The sequence below is a fragment of the Schistosoma mansoni genome, chromosome 4, assembly GCF_000237925.1.
Source record: "Schistosoma mansoni strain Puerto Rico chromosome 4, complete genome".
Lineage (NCBI taxonomy): Eukaryota > Metazoa > Platyhelminthes > Trematoda > Strigeidida > Schistosomatidae > Schistosoma > Schistosoma mansoni.
The window spans coordinates 28,456,666-28,467,942 of record NC_031498.1 but is presented as its reverse complement, the minus strand read 5'-3'; positions in this window follow the sequence as shown (position 1 = coordinate 28,467,942).

Below are 11,277 nucleotides of genomic sequence, written 5' to 3'. Positions count from 1 at the left end.
ATTCACTCTTTGTTGCCCTGCAATGAGAAATACAAACTCACATTATTAATGTTGCATGTGATGATTTTTATTACCGTTACACTACCCCCTCTCTCCATGAGGCACTGCCCTCAGTACCTGGTTGCGGGCATGGGTATGCTATTCCTCCTTCTGGTGGCACCTCATAATGGCTGGTAGCGGTCGGGGGATTGACAAACGGAGTATCTAAGTGCACCGTTGTTCTATCTGGCTTCAATTGGTTGTAGTGTGCTGTTATAACGTCGTCTTGAGGTCGCTGGAGGTTACGTAGGACGAATGTTGTAGGGGACCGAATAAATACGATTTCATAAGGCCCTTTCCAAGGTTGGTGGAACTTACCGCATGTTCCTGGTGGGGCCATAGGGCGATGTAGCCAAACACGATCTCCAGGTTTATATACAGGCCCGTTCGCTTGTCAATCGTACATGTCCTTTTGGTGTTTGCTGGCATTTTGTAGGTTAGCTTCAACTAGACGATATGCGTCGGCTAGACGGCTACGAAGGTTACGAACGTATGGTACATGGTCTTGAGCTTCGCAAGGCAACAGCGGCATGTGGATCTCAACAGGCAGGCGTAATTCATGTCCAAAGAGTAAAATCGCAGGTAAAAATCCCGTGGAACCGTGAACCGATGCGCGGTAAGCTAACAGGCATTGGGGTATTGCATCATCCCAGCATTCCGTCGACAAATTTTTGATAAACGATTGTAGGAGGGTTTTAATGGTTCGGTTCGTTCTTTCTACTAAGCCGTTACCTTCAGGGTGGTATGCAGTAGTATGTGTCTTGCGGATTCCCAATAATCGGCATACCTGGGCGACGAGATGGCTTTCAAAAGCTGTACCTTGGTCAGAATGGAGTGAGAATGGAGCGCCATAACAGGAGACCCAATGATCAATGAAAGCTCGAGCGACCGTGAGGGCATCTTCTTGTGGTACAGGGACGGCTTTACACCATTTGCTAAAATAGTCCACCATCACCAGTATATAACGGTTTCCGTTCTTTAATGTTGTAAGTGGCCCCACGATATCGATACCGACTCGTTGATGTGGACCTTCTGTCGTCATTGGGACTAACGGTGCACGGGGTCTTTGCTGAGGTGACTTGATGGCATGACACGTACTACGATTTTTGCAGAATTCAGTCACTTCTTCATGGATGGATGGCCACCAAAACCTCTGGCAAATCGCATGTTCGGTTTTCCGTTTCCCTGAGTGCCCGAGTTCTCGATGCACCTGCTCCATAATATTTTGAACTTGCACACGTGGTACTATCAACACTGGTTGTTTTGACTCGCTGACTATAAATAGCGTGTCCCCAAACAATCTCAGGTTACTCCACTTGGCACAAAGACGGTGCGCCGCTGGGGAATGATCCTTTAGCTCTGCCGCAGAAGGTTTATCGTTTCCGTGTAGTTGTCGTAGGTAAATGAATTGCAGGTCAGGGTCTGTTGCTTGAAGAGACGGCCAGTCGATCTCTGGGGCTGTGCTAAGGACAACACTAATGGTACTAGGAGCATAGGGTATACGAGACAGAGAGTCGGCGTTTGTGTGACGGCTGCCTGGTCGGTATTCGCAAGTAAAATCGAACTCCTGCAATCTCTCCTGCCAGCGTGCCACCTGACCTTCTGGTTCGCGAAATGAACGAAGCCACTGTAATGCACGATGGTCTGTGCGTACACGAAAAGGGCGCCCTAGGAGATAGTGACGAAAATGTTGCAAAAATTTTACCAAAGCCAGCATCTCTCGGCGCGTCGTAGAATACCTTGTCTCTCTCTTATCTAACCGCCTGCTAGCGTACGCTATGACCCTCTCCTGTCCATCTTGTGTTGTTTGAGAAAGGACTGCTCCGGTAGCTGACGAGCTAGCATCAGTATCAAGTACAAAATCACCTTCTTTATCTGAAGTGTCTGGAAAAGCTAGTATGGGTGGAGCAGCAAGACATGATTTCAGGGTGTTAAATGCTTGTTGGCATTCTGTGGTCCACAAAAATTTCCGTCCTTTATGCGTCAGGCGATGTAAAGGCGCTGCTAGGGATGCGAAATCGCGCACGAAACGTCTATAGTAAGAAGTGAGCCCCAAGAAGCTACGTACCTCCTCCGCAGATTTCGGCTGTGGCCAGTTAATAATGGCACTCGTTTTTTCCTTATCTGTTGCTACCCCATCTTCTGTAATGCGATGTCCTAGGAAGAGTACTTCTTTCTGCAAGAGTCGACATTTGGACGGTTCCACCTTTAAATTGTGCTGCTTAATACGCTGTAAGACTGCCCTCAAGTTGGCATTATGCTGTTCAGGCGTGCTGCCGTACACAATAATATCATCAAGGTAAATCAAACATTTGTGTGGTACCAGGCCATGTAGAACAGTCTGCATGAGTCATTGAAAGGTTGCTGGGGCATTAGTTAACCCGAAAGGCATCACCTGAAATTCGTAGAGACCATTTGGCACAACGAATGTCGTCTTCTTTCTATCCTGAGGTCGTACTTCTACTTGCCAGTATCCGAAAACCAACACGCACCTTTCATAGCATCTAATGTCTCATCAATCCGTGGTAGTGGGAAGGAGTCGCGCTTCGTTATAGCATTAAGGCAACGGTAGTCTATACATAATCGAAGGGAGGAGTCTTTCTTCTTCACTAAAACAATGGGTGAAGCCCACGGCGATGAAGATGGCACAATTAATGTTGCATGTAATGATTTTTATTACCGTTACAGTGTATTCACTAAAATTTGACGCCATATCGTCACTGACTTACTGTGTTCTCGATTTCTGGACTCGGTGTGTCAGAAAATGTCATATTAACCGTTCGTACAAAAGATTAGTGGACAGTTCTGGGCGTTTTGCACATTGTTGGAAACATTATGTTACCGTTCTCTAAGAAAGACCCAATAAGTGCATTGAAAAACAGGCGAGGGGCCCTATTTCAAGGCTGGTCAACGCTATGTTTCCAAGTTACCAACGAGAATTTGGTTCTTGAGACAGGTAACACTTGCTCATAATTGATTGAATGGGCGAGTTTCCAGTATACTACAATTTACCTGACTTAAACCACAATATTGGCAAGAATTTCAAAGGGACATACCCGTATTGATCAAAGTGTCCAACCATAACCGAATAATATTCCTCTGAATTACAATTCAACCACCGAGCAATTTAAAGTCTTTAAAACTGGTCCAAACAAGAGAAGCCCATGTTACTTTACGACGTTTTGTCCTGCGTTTTTAAGCACAATGGTTACGACTGACTACAACAGAATTATGGAATCAAGTTCAAGATGGTTCCATTAATCATTGATTTCAGAGTAAACCTGTGTATAGATTGCTCAGAGTTTTCTCTTTCTTACGAGTTCACCAACAGGTTTGAAATAAAGTCTTTTATATTCCTGTAAAGTGACGGACTTACCTTTAACAATTCAAAGGTCAATTAGTTCTTCCGAAACATTTTTCAGACTACGAAAACAACTTAAGTAGCTCTTTCCTAGAGGTGTCTCAAGTTGAAAGAGGTCTAGGGGTGTTAATATTTTATCATATACTGACTGCAACAAAAATGCCTCTCTAGCAAACTTGCACTGGTAACATGGAAGCGCATTTTTGGCCAGTTCGACAGTAGGACTTTCCATCTAATATTCAAAAGTTTTGTTCATCCCCACTTACAGTGCAGAAATGTTGTGTGTCTCCTCCCTGACTCCAAAGGGATAGGGAGACTCTGGAACGTATCCAACGGCCAGCCACGAATTTGGTTAGGAGACTCAAATTTAAGTCTAATAAAGGAAGCCTCCGATCATTTAACCTTTGCAAATTAGAGTACAGGAGCCTTAGAGATGACCTTCTAATGACTAATAGAACCATAAACACTCTTGAACATCCCCTTCAACATCTACTTAGTCTTATTCCTAACACAAACTCTAGAGGTAGACCCTAGAAACTGGAGACAACACGGCAGAACAGGCTGTTGGAACACCTTATACTTCGTAAGAGTAGTCAAATGTTGGAATTCGCTACCAACTGGGTTAGTTCAAAAGACTTCCCAGGGAAACTTGACATATTCTTCTGGAATAAGGACAGTATCTCACTATAATTTACTAAGTCTTTTTTCCCTCTTCCATCGTTAATATACCTGGAGGCATCGGCAATCCACTTCTACTAGATACGGAAGCCCGTTAAGCGAAAGCATATATTCCGTTCAGAACCATTTGAACCATTTGAACCATTATTTTCCCTCGTAGATTGTTATTTAGTGCTACCAGCTTCCTCAAGGACGTTGTCATTATGCAATTGCACGTGCGACTCACTCAGGTCTTATTTCTGCCATAATTTGGTTAGTAGCGGTTGTTTATTTATAAGAGCATACTAATTAAATATATTCTACTCTAACTTCACAATTCATCATGATAGTACCTACTTCATTTGACGTACAAAGTCTTCAGTCTTCAGTAATAAGGATAGAAGGTCTAGTGACCTATTTTAATCCTTGCAGTTTGTTACACTGTGGAGGTCCAATCTCGTCTTGAATATATCAACAGAAGGTGCTGATATTACGTGTTCTGGTAGAGAATTCCAGTAATTCACTACTCGGTGCGAGAAACGAAACTCCAGACGTAGACGATTTGATCTCGGTTTTTGGACTTTCTTTGAATGTCCTCTCAAATGCTCAGCCCTAGACGGGAGGAAAAGATAGGACATGTTAGTACCAAGGTCATCGTTCAGGATTCGATATGCCAATATTAGATCACCCCGTATTCGCCGGTAAGATAACGGAAATAAGTTGAGGTGTCTCAGTCTGTCTTCATAAGATAGGCTAGATAAGCCTTTTACCATTTTTGTCCCGCGGCGTTGGACTCGTTCCAACATATCCGCCTCATATTTGAAACAAGGACTCGCTGCTTGAATCCCATATTCCAAATGTGGCCGTACGAAAGTTGGGTATAATAATCTAAACATTTCCCCATCCAGATACCGGAAAGATCTACGAATAGACCATAATGCCCTATAGCCTTTTGCAGCAGCAGCCTTACAGTGACTGGTTGTTTTGAGATCATTACTTAGTATGACTCCTAAATCTTTATAGTTTCTTACTTTGGGCAACACTAGTCCACATAATGTGTAGTGATACGAATCATCATAGTTATTTAATTGCATCACAACACTTTTATTAGGGTTTACTTCTAGTGACCACCCATTCATCCATGCAACTAGTGAGTTAAGATCTTCCTGTAAAACTATTCTGTCTGACATACTATATATGGGTCTCCAAATCTTAATGTCATCGGCGAATAGTAGGACGGATGACTTAGCTATAGCTGGTAATTCATTTATATAAAGTAAAAAGAGAAGAGGACCTAAAATCGTGCCTTGGGGGACGCCACTTTTTACTGGTTCCCACGATGAGAGAGCCCCATTTACTCTTACCCTTTGTCTCCTTTCATGAAGAAAGTCACTTATCCAGTCTATGACTGCATAATGGATTCCAAAACTTTCTAGTTTCAATTTAAGACCAGAATGGGAAACCTTATCAAAGGCTTTACTTAGATCTATGAAAATGACATCTACAGGAATATTGCGATCTTTTGCCTCAGCCCAATCTTCTCTTGCAATGAGAAGATTTGTCAAACATGATAGACCTTTTCGAAAACCATGTTGTTCCTTTGACAAAAGATCATGTCTTTCCACGTAGTTTATAACAGCCATCCGAATAATTTTTTCCATTAGTTTTACAACTGCACTAGTTAAGCTGACGGGTCGATAGTTACTAACTAAATCCCTACCCCCAGTCTTATACACCGGACTGATTATTGCGTCCTTCCAGTCTCTGGGCAATCTGGACTGCCGTAGGGACATATCGAACAGCATCGCTAAGGGTTCAGCAATAACATCTGAGAGGGCTTTCATAATCCGAGGATGAATATCATCAGGACCACTAGACTTATCAGGTTTGAGATGCTGGAGTAGGCTTAAAACAGTTTCTTTCTTAATAACTACAGGGTCCATCAACAAGTCGCCACAATCACAATGAATAGGTGATCGTTCCTCATTATTGGAAGAAAAAACTTTACTGAAATATTCCGAAAAAGCTTCCGCTTTTTCGGTATCATTTCTTGCCAAACTTAACGGATTTTCTTGTATCAAAAGTGATGGTATTCCATCACTTCTCTGAGTTCGCCTCTTTATATACGAGAATAACCGTTTTGGACTATGTTTGCAATCCCTAACCAATTGTTTTTCGTATGACCGTCTAGTTCTACTAATTAACGCTTTACAATTATTTCTAATCTTACGATAACTAGATCTGTACTGTTCTAAGCCAGTAGAGATGAACATGTCCCAGTGTTTTTTTCTACACCTAAGGAGTTTCTTAACTTCTTTATTTATCCACGGTGGACTATTGTTCGGTCTACGTGGCACCAAGTATGGTATGAACGGGGACGTGACTGCACTAAACTTGCCTTTAAATACAGACCACGCCTCATCAACTGATGAGCTAGTATCTACTGACCAATCTATCTTAGTAGCACAATCCTGAATTTCTGGTATGTTAGCTCTCCATATGTTTGGGCGAGGCTTAATCTGATCGTATATCATATCGCTAGCTCTAAACGTGAATGATAAAACAGCGTGATCGCTATTTACTAACGGGGGAAGAATATTTAGGTTGGCAATATCCTCAGTCTCATGAGTAATTACCAAGTCCAACAGAGAAGAACCTTGGTTTACACCAAAACGTGTAGGTTTGGATACATGTTGTACTAGTGCATGTTCCATTACTGTTTCCAAGAGCCTGCTATCAAATGAGTTTATAGAGCATTTCGTGGTCATCTCAGTCCAACTAATGTCAGGTGCATTAGTCTCCTAATATCAAGCATCTGTTATTTGCACTCCATAGCCGAATGTGCTCTAAAATAAAGTAATCAGCTAAGCAGATTGGGCTGCGATAGATGACACCGAGTGCAAATGTACAACATCCGACAGTGAGTTCACAGCTAATGGCTTCACTAGTTCCACTATCATGGGATTCGCAAACGGAGGAGCGGATATTTATACTATTGGCTATGTATAGAAGGACGCCACCTCCTTTCCTGCATCTATGTCTATCACTTCTTAAACAATGATATCCGGATAATTCTGGGGTGATATCGAAGTCATGGACTAACCAAGTTTCCGTCACAGCTACAATGAGTGGCCTTAATTTGTCCACCAGTGTTCCTAGCTCGTAGAATTTATGTTTTAGACTACGGGCATTGGCATATAAAACTCCTAGGGGGAACGACCTATCCACACAGGCCTTGGTAGCATTCGCTTCCAAGACCTGACTATTCGAAAACCCACCAATCGGAGATTTTCTTCACCGTTTTGTCGACGGGTTTCTAGTTCAGCTAGTGCCGTCTTCCTTTTTATTCTATCTTCAAGAGATACATCCGGTCGCATTCGAATGTCAGAGTTGTCGTGACTTCGAGCGTTACTTAACAGAAGATTACGTTGTTTCTCCGACCCTAAGATTACCTTAAGGAGTCTACACGGTCGGGGTAGAACACTGTCATCGGCTCTTTTACCTATTCTAACTAATTTTTTGACCTGAACACCTTTAGTGTTATCTGGTAATATGCTACGGATATATTCTCCGAGCCTCTCTAAGTCATGGGTGTGTCTAACCTTAGGATCTGGATCGTTAGACTCTGGCAATTTACTCACAATAATATTCGATGATATTAAATTCCTCTCAGTCGCACTAGGATGATGATCTGCCGTTCTATCAGAGTGCGATAATGCATTGAGTGACTCAGACTGTGAGTTCCTCAATGGCTTGTCAACCAAGTGTGCTTTATCATTAGCTTTTTTTCCTTTCCTTTTCCTCTTTACTGCGGTCCATTTTTGGTCATTCAGGACAGCTGCATTGGGACTATTGGGGACGGTGACGGTTTTATCCGGGTCCTCAATTTCTACTAAAGATACATGATTACTCATGTCAATACCATGTGGTGATTTACTCCTCGTTGGTTGTAACGGAAGTTTCACTTCGTCATTAATTAGAGTAGGTTGTTCAGCGCGTTTTGTAACAGCACTTACAACACTGACACAGTCTTCACTGTCAGTGCTTGCGTTACTAGCGCACCCACTATCTTTCTTTTTACAGGCTAGAGCCAATAGGCTCATAGCCTCTTGAATTAATGTCGTCTTGTTAGTACAGCAGAACATACAAAGCCAGTGCGAGTTAGGCTTAGAACATCTTTTGTATGCAGCTGGACTGAGACGGGTACACATCTTGTGGTACCATTTTTTGCATTCATCGCACTGCATCCCTTCATCTACGGGGAATAAACAGTTCGGCTGTCCACATTTGAATGAACTACCAACCATTGTAATCAGATTAGGTTTAAAAACAATATGATCACAATAATAGCACAAGCGTCAGAGTATATGCAAAAGAAGGAACCAAGAGACAAAGTTTTCAATAAAATTTCAAACCTTAACTAGATTGATTTAAGTTAAAGTAGACCAAGAATGCTTTTGATACAGCAAATACACAAAAGCAACGATAATCACAACAAGTATGAAAGTCACTGCCCTTTTTGAAACGCGCGCCCTTGTGATTTTCTATTTTTAATTGAGATACCAGTGTTTCTTGATTGGTAAATTAGTACAGCCCAGGGGCCTGATATGTTATTAGACGAGGTTCGGAATAGTAGCCTGTAAAGATAATGCTGCAGTTCTCTTTTATATTCTTCATAATAATGAGCGAAACTCTGAGTGGAAGTATTCCTGACTGTATTTTCCTTATTAGACTGCCTACTATTATGAAATATTGTCATTCACCTATTCTTTATTTGATTACTTGTTCTGATCATATTTCTTATCTCTCTCATACCTCTTCACGACCCCATTTCCTTATTTGTGTAATGAAAATTGATTTAGTTGCTTATTTGTATTTTAAATAAATGAAAGTAGATGAGGAAAGAAAGTACTCGTTCCAGATAGGAAGAAAAGTGCAAAACAAGTAGAAATGCCAAATCAAAGTTTTAGCGTCATAGTATCCTTACAAGAATGGCAAAACCGTGCATTAACACTGTGACGAACCATTAAAAATAGCCGAGATTTTTATATGCCCGAAATGGGGCTGGTGACGCTGTTGTAGGATAAAAGATTTATCTCCGTATAACAAAAGATGACGTCTTGGAGTTTGGGTGATAAACGTCCCAGGTTTACACCAGAAATTTCTCTATATTTTCCTAAATTAGATTCTAGAGTTCGTGCAGTTTAGTGGTTTGAAATATCACTGGACGTGATTGAAATTAAAATCCAGTAACAACTCTTCCGTCTTTAATTCTTCATCAAGATAGGGATGCAAATTACTGGACGGAATGTCTTACTCGAACTGTATTGTTTGTTGCATACCGTTGCTTCATCCTTCATTTTTTGTGTTTTTCTTCATTTTTCTGTAACAGTACCCTTACTCTGTATGGCGCGTTTCTTGGTGCCCTCTTATATCACATCTTCACTGTATTGACATTTTCCATCGGGGTGATTATATACATTCTGCCATGATTCTTTCGTCCCGCATCATCTATTTTTTGTAATCTCCGCAAAAATTACTTTTACACATTCAGGTGGCTTTCAAATGAATTTTTTTTGTATGTGCTCTATATATATTCCTTCAGTTGCAAAACATTTTAACACAAATTCTTAAACTAACGAACTGATATAATGTTTTTCGTTTATTTTTGAGGGCGATGACCTACTGCTCAATTGTGCTAAACTCTCATAATAAAGGGTGCTCTCTTTTGATTATTTCGAAAGCAAGTAGCTCAGAAATTGTACTCCTTGTTTCTTACTTCAAACGATTAATTAACGTGTTACCATTATCATATTACTTGACTTTTCCGAGCATGACATTGCTACAGCTGTGTTTTATCTCTTCTGTAAACTCAGCTGGGATGAGTTATTGCTCTCATTGATGATTATTGTTAATTAATTAATTAATTAATTTGAACACATAAATACTGGTACAAGGGGGCACCAGATATATATGCGCCACACAATTATTAATAGCAATAACATCATTAGCAACAATTAATGATGTTATTGCTATTATTATTATCATAACTATTATTATTATCATCATTATTATTATCATTACTATTGCCATTACACTATTATTTCTATTCTCATTATTATTAATATTCTCACAACTACAACACGACGATTCCGGTATTGTATTAACTATCTTTGCATACGATTTTATCTTATTGATTACAACTCATCACCTTAATAATGCCTTGATTTTTCTCACCCTTTATCTATGACATTTTCTTCAAACTATCAATGACGTTATTTTGTTCTGACAGTAGCTTTTAATATTTACGAATCAATCGGCGTATTTTCCATTTTCGGTTTGTAACATAGGTCAATTTGGCTTTAATATTTTGCCTGTTTTAAAACAAAACGAAAGTTTTGGATTTATAATTGCAGATCCTGATGGAGTTGTCGAAAACAATCGTTCGCGCTAATGCTCTTTGTTTTTAAATATTCTGTAGGAATTTTTAAATCGCTAAGTCATTAGTGTTTTCAAGTTTTCTTACAACTATTTTAGCCTCATTGTGATATATACACACGACAACCATCCATGTTTTTTCTATTATTTATTTATTATTATTCAACACAAATATTGGTACAAGGAAACACCAGATACATATGCGCCACACAAATCTCATTCGATTTGTGTAAGGGCTGTCATACTGCCCAGGTGCCTAAACCGAAGCAGGTGGTTTTCTTAGGGGACCACACCTCGAGCCTTTGACCTAAAGATCTGATCTACAAGGCAGTGGGGCATCGTAAGGAGATGCAGTCCCATGGTAGCCGGTGACCAACGATTGATACATACAGAATTAGTTCCTTCAAGATCCTGGAGCCCGTGTGCACCATTGGTTTGGAATCAGGGTTTTCCAACTCCCCTAGGTGGACACTCCACATCCACCAACCCGGTTAAAGCGCCGGACATCCGCTTTTCGTCCTCTCAATTTCGTAAACAACAGTAATGCCACGAGAAGGCAGTGAGTAGGACTTCCCTGGCAGAGGCTATATACGCGTGGCCATGTGAGAGCATTTGGAGAGGGAGAGCGGACTCTCCCCACTCTCGGCCGTACCAGGGCATTTGGGGACTGAAAGATATTTGGTTTAACAGTTTAACAACGCTCATTTTGCTCATGACTAGGTCTTTTATGAATCTATTCAATTACAGTATTCAATGAATGATCCAGTTCATTAATTTCTTAA